Source organism: Canis lupus, chromosome 23 (genome assembly GCF_003254725.2).
Source record: "Canis lupus dingo isolate Sandy chromosome 23, ASM325472v2, whole genome shotgun sequence".
Lineage (NCBI taxonomy): Eukaryota > Metazoa > Chordata > Mammalia > Carnivora > Canidae > Canis > Canis lupus.
Genome location: NC_064265.1, coordinates 2,480,478 through 2,491,492, shown reverse-complemented (window position 1 = coordinate 2,491,492; position 11,015 = coordinate 2,480,478). Strand labels below are relative to the sequence as shown.

The 11,015-nt window shown below is 39.2% G+C and overlaps 1 long non-coding RNA gene across 4 annotated transcripts in view; it reads left to right on the top strand.

Moving 5' to 3' along the window:
* Positions 1–7,506, top strand: part of LOC112668826 (uncharacterized) — a 29,217-nt gene extending 21,711 nt beyond the window's left edge. For all 4 annotated transcript variants that reach the window (XR_003141906.3, XR_003141904.3, XR_003141905.3 and 1 more), the window contains 2 exons: positions 5,401–5,459; positions 5,845–7,506. This is a non-coding gene — a long non-coding RNA (uncharacterized LOC112668826). The remainder of the gene's footprint in view (positions 1–5,400; positions 5,460–5,844) is intronic.
* Positions 7,507–11,015: the final 3,509 nt, after the last annotated feature.

Below are 11,015 nucleotides of genomic sequence, written 5' to 3'. Positions count from 1 at the left end.
ATATCTACAAAATGGAATTGCTGGATTATATGATATTTCTATTTTTAATTTTTTGAGGAACCTCCATACTGTTTTCCATCATAGCTGCACCAATTTACAGTCATATTAATAGTGTACAAGGGTTCCTTTTCTCCACATCCGCATAATACTTATTTCTTGTCTTTTTTATAATAGCCATTCTAACAGGTATGAAATGATATTTCATATTGTGGTTTTGCTTTGCATTTCCTTGATAGTTAGTGATGCTGAGCACCTTTTCATGTACCTGTTGGCCATCTATGTCTTCCTTAGAAAATGAGTCTATTCAGATTCTCTGCCCATTTTTTTAATTGGATTTTTTTTGCTATTGTATGAGTTCTTTATAAATTTTGGTGATAAACTCATTATCAAATATATGATTTGTAAATATTCTCTCCAATCAGTAGGTTGCCTTTTCATTTTGTTGATGATTTCCTTTGGTGTGTCAATTTTCTGTACTAAGTTCTCTCTTTTTTAAATACCTAGATAGTTTTTACATTCTTGATGGGACCATGAGTGATATACCATAATAGCTCAGGTTACCAGACTCAGGGTGTTTGTATTTTAACATTCTAGAAACTGATACTTCATTCTAGATACTGATACTTTCTCGGAAGGTGAAAGTCTACTTGGGGAATTTCCCATCTCTCCTATGTTTTAAATGCCCTTTGCCTTTGAGATAGGAACAAAACCTTACTGTGGCAAATGTTGGATGCATAAGGGTCCACAGGCCATAAAGGGTCTGAATAGCTATGACCAGGTTGCAACCATAGTTACCCACTCCTTCCTCCCTAAGACCCAGAAAAAGCCTGGACAGAAAAAAAAATCCATCATTGATATCCAAATGAAGTATGTTCAAGGATAGCGGGAAGCCACCACTGGAATTTTTTTATTGATTGGGGAGGGATGGCATGTCCTCAGAGAAAGGGAGAGGAAGCCCTTACAGAGGAAAATGTGGACGTTGAGGAGGCTTGAGCAGTGAGAATGGGAAAGGGGAGCACCCCTTTGGAACACTCAGGAGGCCTGGTCTCCCAAACAAGGTAAGTTAGCTAATAAATCCCCTCAGTTTATATGATTTGGGAGACTTAGACTGGAATTCCTTCTAAAGGCATTGTTAAAACACCACCAGAAGTCACTTTACATTTAGGATACAGAAAACTAACAAAGCCTATTTTCGAAAGGGTAACCTCCCTTGCCCCCAACACATAAACACTGTATCGACTTCTGGTGACCCTTATCCCATTTCCCTCAGACTGGCAGAAGAGACCCCAAGTTAGAGTCCCTTCCTTTTTCCCTCTGCCCAAAGGGCAGCGTGGGACGCCCCCCAGTCCTGTGGGATGGAAAGGAGGGGCCTGGAACAAGAGTTATGTTCCAATATTGGGGTAACTGAGGGCCAGTTCCTCGGCTTAGTCATATCTACATCCAAACAGAATGGCATATAGTCGGCACTCAATAAATATTTATTGATTCAAATTCGGTCTGCACTTCTATGCATGCCACCCCCTTTGCATCTTCTCTGCAAGTCTACCAACTGGAAAACACTTTGCAATGCTGTTTCTGAGCCAATACACACCATCATTTCTTTTACAAACCTTCTGGGACTTGGATTAGTTTTGAGAAATCCACTAGCATTAGGGAGTCCTATGAAAGGGTGTGAGGATAAAGAAAGACAGTCACTGTTCAATATATTTTTGCTGACTGGTGTGCAGCTTGGATGTTAACTAGTACCAAGTGAGCAGGTCTCATCAGATGTGTAATGGCAATGAAGTGGCTCACTTCTTGGGTGAGACTAACTTGAAATCTCTTTAGAAGAAAGAGGGTATGAGATAAGCTTTCCCTTCTGAGAAGTAAATTGGCAGGGTTTACTAATTAAAGTTAAAAGCAAATGTCTGAGTCACACTTCCTTTCTGGCTTTCTGGCTCCTTCCTTTTGGTCTCCCACTTATTTCTAAAACATGTGCTGCTCCACTGGAAAACACTGTGGATAACACATTTGACACTAATGCAGACACTAATGATTTTAAGTTTTTCCAACCAAATCTGAGAGTTTGTGATACAAATAAATATGTGCTTTGGGCTATGATTCTTCCAGTTAAGTTCTTTGGAATTCTGTACACTTGTTTTCCCTTTTTTTCTCTAAAGCATAAAGGTTTTCATAAATGCAGGAAGTGTGCATTGGGGGAGAGGGTGATGTGAGAACTTACTGAACTCCAGGTTGATAAAATCCTATGGGACTTTGAGAATGACTACTGCCTCTTTTCTGGAAGGTATGTGGAGTAGAAACTTCTGCTTCTTGGTTTGACAGCACACACTTTAAAAGGAGCCTCCTTACGGTTTTGTAATTGATTTTCAATTTTTTAAAGTGAAATAATACTGCAAGCATGGCAATAAAAAGCACTGGTTTCTTCCCTCCTCATTACCAATCCACAGGTCCACTCTCCAGAGGCAACCACTTAGTTCAGTTGTTTGTCCCAGTACTAACCCCCCTGTTTTAAAATAACATGCTATGCTGCAGTTTCTTGATTTACCAGTGTTGGAAATGATTTATTGATTCCTATTAGTTTAGATAATGACTTAGCACTCTTACAGATCCTCACATTCCCTTCCCATTTCACCCATTCTCCTAATATGCTATTTTGGGAATTAAAATAGTTGCCAATGTTTATGTTATTACAAGTATGTAAATATTGGTCACTGCTAAAGCAGGATAGCTCTTTCATCTTTCCATCTCTAGTAAAATGTTTTGTTTTTCCTGCAGTTAACCACTGCCTCAACCTTTTCCATTTACTACTTTTCCCCATATCTTCCAATGGATCTGTCAAGTATGTACAAATAATATTTTCTAATGACCAAGTATATCAGGCGCTTTATTAGTTCTCTTGATTTCCTAAAGACCTCTCTTCCACAGCTCTCTACCCTTCTTTTTTATTCTTAACTGGGTGTAGACTACATTCTGGGTTTCCTGTCATGATCCTTCTGTGTTGTTTCCCTGGTTCAATGAATCTAAAGTTTTCCTCTTTCCTTTCCTTTCTGCTTCCTCCCTTCTTTGCTTAAGCACACCCTCCAGCAGCTTCCTGATACTGGTTGCTTGAGAAACAAATTTCTTAGGGCTGTACTCATCTAAAAATTTTTGCTTTCAAATTTGACTGATAGCTTGGAAATACAGATTCTTTGACTCAAAATTACTCCTTCTCATTCTTTTAAATTCATTGCTTCCATTATGCTATTGGGACGATCAGTGTCATTATGCAGCCCAGTCTTTTGTGTAGGATCTATTTTTCTTATTCTTGGAAGCTTTCAGAATTTTTCTTTATTCCTGGGGTTCCTTGATGTGGATCTTTTTCCCATTTCCTGAACTGGATAACTAATGTGCCCTTCCAGGTTCTGGAAATTTTTTCTTGGAATGTTTCTTTAACATTCCGTTCTTTCATTTCTCTTTCTAGAATTCTGGACCATTTATGTAATTTTTAAAATTTTCTCTGCCCTATCATTCATATTTTTAACTTTTTATTCTATTCTTTGGAAGAATTCCTATACTTTATCTTCCAGTTTTTAATTTTTTATAATTTTAATTACATTTTAAAGTTTCTAGGTTGTTTTCATATTCTCTCCATTGCTTCTTTTCCATGGTATTGTCTTTTTTTTTTTTTTTTGGCTGAACTATGCTTTCTTTTCTTTTTAAGAGGATTAATTTAGTGAATAGGTACATTCATGTGGTGGGAGACAGGATCCAGGGTGCCTTTCTCTACTTTGAGCGTAGGCAGGGCTTGTAGATTGGTCAGTGTGCAAGGGCTATTGCGTTGCATTCAGGCCTGGTCTTGCCCCCAATGACAAGATCTTCAGGCTTTCCTTCAAAGTCTACAGATTCTTTAGAGAAGAATCTTTCAATCTTCTGCCTGTAGTAGGGGTACCTACATGCCCACATTTGGGGACAAGATAAGACAACAACAAAGGGACATGTTCAGAATGCAGACTTGCATTTTGCCTGCCATTGTAAGCCCCATATCTCTCTGTCACCTCCCCTGTGCTCATGCCACTGAATCTGAAGTATCTGAAAAGATACAAATTTCTCATCTCCTGTGGGTGATAGTGGGTGAGACCGAGGGTCTATCCACTTCATATATAGACAAAGCTAGTGTTTTACCCCTATTTGCCCTCCAACTTCTGTAGTTTGGTGTCTTAGGACCCTGAGCTTTTTCTGAATTCTGCAAAGTGAACTCATTTCTTCTCAGTACTTGGACTATGCCTGCCTCGATGTGCAAAGTCAGAGACGATGCTTCCAAATGCTGTTTGCTCCCAAAGATTTTTAGAAATCCCTTGTCTACAGCTTTTTACTTCTTGTTTTCTCTGTCTAAAATGAATCTAATTTTATTTCTTTGCTGTCATTTTAGGGGAGTTTCAGCAGAGAACAAAGATAAAGGTTTCTGTAAAATATTTGCAAATCATGTATCTGATAAGGGCTCAGATTGCTACAATTCAACAATAAAATGATAACCCAATTTAAAAACAAGCAAAGGATTTGAATGGACATTCCTTCAAAGAAGGTATACAAACGGCCAATAAACACATAAGAAGATGCTTATCATTAGTCATCAGAGAAATGCAAATGAAAGTCATAGTAAAATGCCACTTCATATCCATTAGGATGGAGATAAAGTAGCAAGTATTGGCAGGATGTAGAGAAATTGGAAACTTCATACATTATAGGTGTTGGTGGGAATGTAAAATGGGATTGCGTTTTCCTTCAACAGAAAAAAAGAGAAGGTTTTGATTATTGATCATTATTAGTCCATCCATCTAGTCATCTCTTCAGTTTTCAAATTGTGTTTATTAAGCACCTACTCTATGCCACACAGTGTTTTAGATACTACTAGGATTCAATTGGGAGCCAAAAAAGACCAAGTCCCTGTGCTCATGAGGTTTTCAGTGAAGATGGACATCAACTAAAAGTGTACCAATACTCAATTATAACTGAGATAAGTGCTGCAAAGGAAAAGCAGTGTTCTTCCATGGGAGAATATAAGCAGTGTTCTTCACCCGAGCTGTGTAAGGACAGGGAAAGCGACCCTAAGAAGGTAACTTTGAACTGAAACGTGAAGTTCAAGTAGGAACTCATAAGGATGAAGGAGAGTGCTCTAGACAGAAATGAAGACCCTGAGGAAAGATTACACAGGGAGTGTTTGAGGAACTTCATGCGAACACAGTGTCTGTTTCTTGAAAAGCACAGCTCAGAAAGGAATGAGTTGAGGCTGAAGCAGTGACCCAGCGCCAAAAAGATCCTTAAGGCCATAGCCACAGTTTTTTTATTTGGAAGGTAATAACAGGTCATGGGAGGATTTTAAGCAAAGGAGAGATATGTTTCAATTTTTATTTCTTTGTTTAGAAAATCACCTTGGGCTTCCAAATACAGAAAAAATGGTGGGGAGTAAGCATCAATGAGAAGTAAGTATTAGAGTGGTCTGGTTGGGAAAGTCAGTAGGTGAGCAAAAGTTTGGAATAGAGATGGAGGGAAGTGATATTTAGGTTGTGTTAATGGGCTTTGGCAATAGGATGGGATGTAAGGGCAAGAGTCGTGTCCAGAGGAAGTGTTGGTGCCATTTGGGGGGGTGGAAGAAGGTTTGTGGGGAGGATAGGGAGACCACAAGCTTGGCCCTTGATTTGTCGTATGTGAGGTATTTGAGCCATAAAACTAGAGGTGCTGGGGACAGAGGGACAACTGGATATGTGGGCAGATATGGGGTAAAGTGGGCTTGAGGTGTATATTTGGATGTCATGTATATTTGGATGTCATGGGTATGCCAACTATTGACATTTACTTCTTGTGCAGCTGTCAACTTAACAAGCAGCAGTCAGAAACTTCAACCAAAATCTACTTTCCTCGAATGAAATCAGTAAACATGATGACAGCTCATGGTATACAAGGTTCCATCCTGGAGGCTGAGGGGGAGTTAAGGAGTGTAGGTTTGACACTGTAGCTCGAAACAAGTAAGAGCCAACTCAAATAAGAATACAGAAGCCAAAGAGCAGACCACCACAAGATGCCCTAAACAGCATGCAGTGACTGCTGAGCAAGGAGTAGAAACATGAACCTCCTGATTTTTCTGACCAGGAAATGATAATACCTCAGTTTTCCTCCCCCTGCCTCATCAGGAGTTCTGCTCCCACATTTCCATTATGTTTCTTCTTGCTGTACAAAACAGAAAATGCCATACTCTTTCTTCCATTCCTGTACCCCTTCCTTCCTGCATGTCTCCTTTCATTCCTCCTTCCCTTTCTCATGCTCTGTTCTTCCTCATCAACAGGCATCTAGAAGCACAGATCTCCACTTTCTGTGTCCAGGGGAACATGAACTCATAGAATGTAAAAATCAAACTGCCTGAAGAGCATCAAATCCAGCTTTTGTTAAAGTGAGGAAGGGAAGGGCCCCAGAATGGGGAATCAAAGTCCTCACTCAGCACATACACCCAATTCTGGGCATCTGGACACTCCTGTGGCCCTCTGCAACTTCTCTCTGAGATCACCAATGTCCTCATGGCCACCTTATGGTTCCCTTAGAGGCTCCAGGACAATGGGTTTTCCTGCTTATCCTCCTACTTCTCTGACTTCTCTGTTACGTTCAAGACAAGATATTTGGCTTGATACCTTGTCTTGAACATAACCAGCCTTGGCCCCTTCTCTGTTCCCATGTGAGCCTTTCCTGGCAATAAATGTACTAGAGTAAGTATGGTGTCCTAGTTCAATAACCTTCTCTTCAGGCAAGGTCTCCATTTCCTTTCTGAACTCCCAGTTGGACTGAGGATTAAATGAGATAGAATGTGTTGGCAAGTACTGACAAAAGTGACAACAAATTTAAAAATCTCTTAAATGAAACTAGATATCTTTTCTTTACCTCCAGATATAAATGGAACTAACACACTTTAGTAGTAACAGACTTCATCTCCTGTGGAACTATCTCTCAGAGTTATGCTCCTATCAATTAGGAGTGTTTTCAGAATACAGAATAGAAACCTCAGTTTACAGGGGACTTATTAGATACGATTGATTTTTTTGGTATGACAAGAAGATCAGAGGTAGGCTCTTATAATAATCAGTTCAACTCAACCAATTGTGGACCTCGTTTCCATCTTTCTGTGTGATGGCCTTTTCCCCTTAGGTTGCAAAGGGTTCCCCTCATGGACGCAAGATGTTTGCCACAGCCCCAGGCATCCCCTTTGCACCTAAAACAAGGTAGAAGAAGGAAGGGGCAGTGCAAATAGTATCTATTCTTTCAGTTAAAATCACAGTCCTTCCCAATAGCCTTCAAGAGGCTCTTGCTTACATCCTTTTGGCCAGAACTATGTCATGTGGCCCTCTACAGTTAAAAAATATTCAGATCATGACATTCCGTATGTCTCTAGCTTTAACAAAACAGAGTGTTTATTGGAACAGAAGCTTAAATTTTGTAGATATGGTATCTGTTCATACTTTAACATAAAGTGTTCATAACACACACACACACACACACACACACAAATATTCAGATTATACCACCTCTGTACTGGAGACTGGTATTGGAAGAGAGGATTGGGATTGGTGTTGAGTTATCCAACCGCCAGTCTGCTGTTGACTCTTCTTTGACTCTGTAACATAAAGAATCAGGAGGTCATAACTATAAGTAGATGATAGAGATCCAATCAATCATAATTGTGTGTGTGTGTATGTGTGTGTGTATAATATATATTATATATATAATGTTTATCTCTACATATATACATATAAATATATATATAAATATATATAGAGACACATCCCTAAATATATACATATATAATAAGGTCAGGTGAGTTGAGGTTTCTACTTTATATTTATTAATTAATAAAAAGGTAAATTTCATCTTAAGAAGAAAACAAAAATATTTTTGTTTTTATTTTTATTTTTTTTAAATTTTATTTATTTATTCATGAGAGACAGAGAAAGAGCAAGAGAGAGGCAGAGATACAGGCAGAGGGAGAAGCAGGCTCCATGCAGGGAGCCCGATATGGGACTCGATCCCGGGTCTCCAGGATCACGCCCTGGGCTGAAGGCGGCACTAAACCGCTAAGCCACCTGGGCTGCCCCTGTTTTTATTTTTAAGTAAAAATTTCTTTTTCTTTTTTTTACTGAGAGCCTGCGTGTTCTGGGATTTTGTGGATAAACTTAAATCCTTAAGACTAGCAATGTAGACATTATTATCCCAATTTCATAGCTGGGGACTAATGATATTCTATTTCTTAGTTGGGTAGAGCTGGGTTTGGCCTTATGCCTTTCTAATTTTAAAGCCAGAGCAACACAGAATCCAGGACAAGGAATCCCCAGGGGAAAATGTACAACCCTGGGAAGAACATCTGAAACTATTGAGAACTGCTCCCTGCCAAGTGGAGGGAGATGCTGTGAAGTCAAGTTGTACATTGGTGAATTGCAAACACCACTGAGTGGGGACCCAGAGCAAGGAGTTTCCTTCCTAGTGTTTCTGATCTGGCCTCTCTCTGGAGAATCATCTAAAGCCCTTAAATTTCTGAGTCCTGGAGTAGAGGGCATTTCTCATCTCAGGCACATCGAAAACTTTTTCTCTGGTGGGAAATAACTGCTCTCCTGCCAAACAGGACCAATGAGCAGAGGCCTGAATCCACACTAAATCCCACATAACTCAAGTGCCAACCAAAAGCCTCCAAACTTGCCAACTAAGTGCCAGGTGTGATGCTAGATTGGATCCTACATTGTAGGGGTATAAATGTTGCTATAAAAAATGGGGCCATTAGCAGTATAGCAATGTTAATTCCTCAAATTCTATTTTTGAACTGTGATTATGTAAGAGAATGTCCTTTTTCTAAGGAGATATATGTTAAGTATTTAGGGGCCTAGAGTCTTAGTCTCTGCAATTTACTCTCAAATGTTTTTCAAAAATAAGGAAGGAATGAATAATGTATATATTTCATATGGTTCAACCTTATAAATGGAAAGAGAGAAAAAAGTGGTAAATGAAAGTGGAAAAATGTGAACAATAGGTGAACAAAATATAAACTCTATGCCAAAGATATGTTGGAGTCCACTGAAATATTTGAAACTTTTCAGTAAGTCTGAGAATTTTTTCCTAAACAAAGGGTTAGTTTTTAAAGACTCAAAGATGGAGTAACATGCTGTTATGTAGTGGGCATACTAGAACACTTTGTAGTAGGAGGGTGAAGTGATAGCAGTAATTTGCAAGTTCTGCATAGGTGTTGCCTCCCTTTCTCCACAAAGCATTCTCCAAGCAGGCACTTGAATCCTACCCAAGTCATTTCAAAATCTCCCACAAGATTCTCAAAACTGCATGTCTCAGAAGTATGGCTAATGGGTTCATCTGCAAGAAGTTACCTTGACATTTGACTTATGACTTCCCCTCTTTCTCAGTTTGAGGTGAAAGACTAAGTGGTTTTCCAAACTTGGCAGAGTCCAATGGGCCTTTCAAGGCAGTCTTTAACTAGAGTTCCATGGCCATGCCCTTTGCACCTGAAAGTTCCATTATGTTTTCCCAAGCTTCCTTCCCAGGAGTTGCTCCATCTACTACTACTATTAATAATACATGTCTTGGCAAAGAACCTCGGAGTAAGTGCTTCTAGAAATTGGCCCATCAGGTGGATCTTCCCTGAAGCTTTCCTCGCAATGCATTTTCCTGAGCCTGCTGAATTGGTGACACTGAGAAGGGGTTCACTCAGCTGAAGTGTTAAGACCCATCATCCCACCTGGGAGAAAGCTATAATTCCCAGAAGTTCTCATTAATTCTATTGCATGGAGGGGCTTATGTGTGAGGGGGTGAGGTCTCCAGAACCTAGAAGGAGGAAGACATAGAGAGCTATACCTAAAGCTACTTTGAGAGGAGCTGTGACTTTGGGAAGGCTCTAGGTCAGCCAGAAGCACCCTCACTGAGGGGGAGCCCTGACCTCATGCACCCTACCCTCTCACCTCCTGTAGGGACTCCCCTACCCAACCCAATCAAAAGCCAGAGGGCAAAGGCAAGTCCCCTGAGCACAGAGTGTGAGTCTGGAGGTAAAATAGAAATAATAAAAATAAAAATAAATGAGAGATGATGGGTTTAAAAGAGACAATGTAAGTGAACATCCAACTTGGTGCATGTTGTTTTCATTATATTCCGGGAAGGAAGTCTTTATGGGAGGGATCTTCCAGGAGAGAGCTCTGTGCTTTTTGCTATGCTTTTCTGGGAGAAAGAGAAGTCAAGAAAGCCCCATTTAGTGTTGCTAATGTTGCTAGTTGAAATAATTTCTAATTTCAAAATTTACTGTAAAACCACAGTAATCAAGACAATGTGATATTGGCAGAAGGACAAACATAGTTCAATGGGGATCTATGAGTCCAGAAATAAACCCTTACATTTTTCAGTCATGGATTTTTGACAAAGGTGCCAAGACCATTCAACTAGGGAAAGAAATCTTTTCAACAACTTGATATACACATGCAAAAGAATGATTTGGGAATCTTATCTCATACCAGATACAGAAATTAACCCAAAATGAATCTAAGAACTAAAACTATAAACTCTGAGAAGAAAACATGGCTGTAAATTTTCATCACCTTGGATTAGGTAATGATTTCTTAGATAGAACACTTAAGACACAAGCTATCAAACAAAAATAGGTTAATTTGACTATATCAAAATTTAAAACTTTTGTCCTTCAAAGAATACCATCAAGAAATTGAAGACAACCCTCAAATGGTAGAGTATATATTGCAAATCATATATCAAAGAAGGGATTTACATCCAGAATATATAAAGAATTCTTACAACCCAATAGTCAAAAGACAAATAAGCCACTTTAAAAGTGAACAAAGGCTTTGAGTAGACATTTCTACAAAGAAGATATGCAAATAGTCAATAAAAAACACATAAAATGTTCAACATCATTAGTTACTAGGGAAATGCAAATCAAAACCACAGCGACATACCACTCCTCACCTGCTAGGATAGCTATAATAAAAAAGACA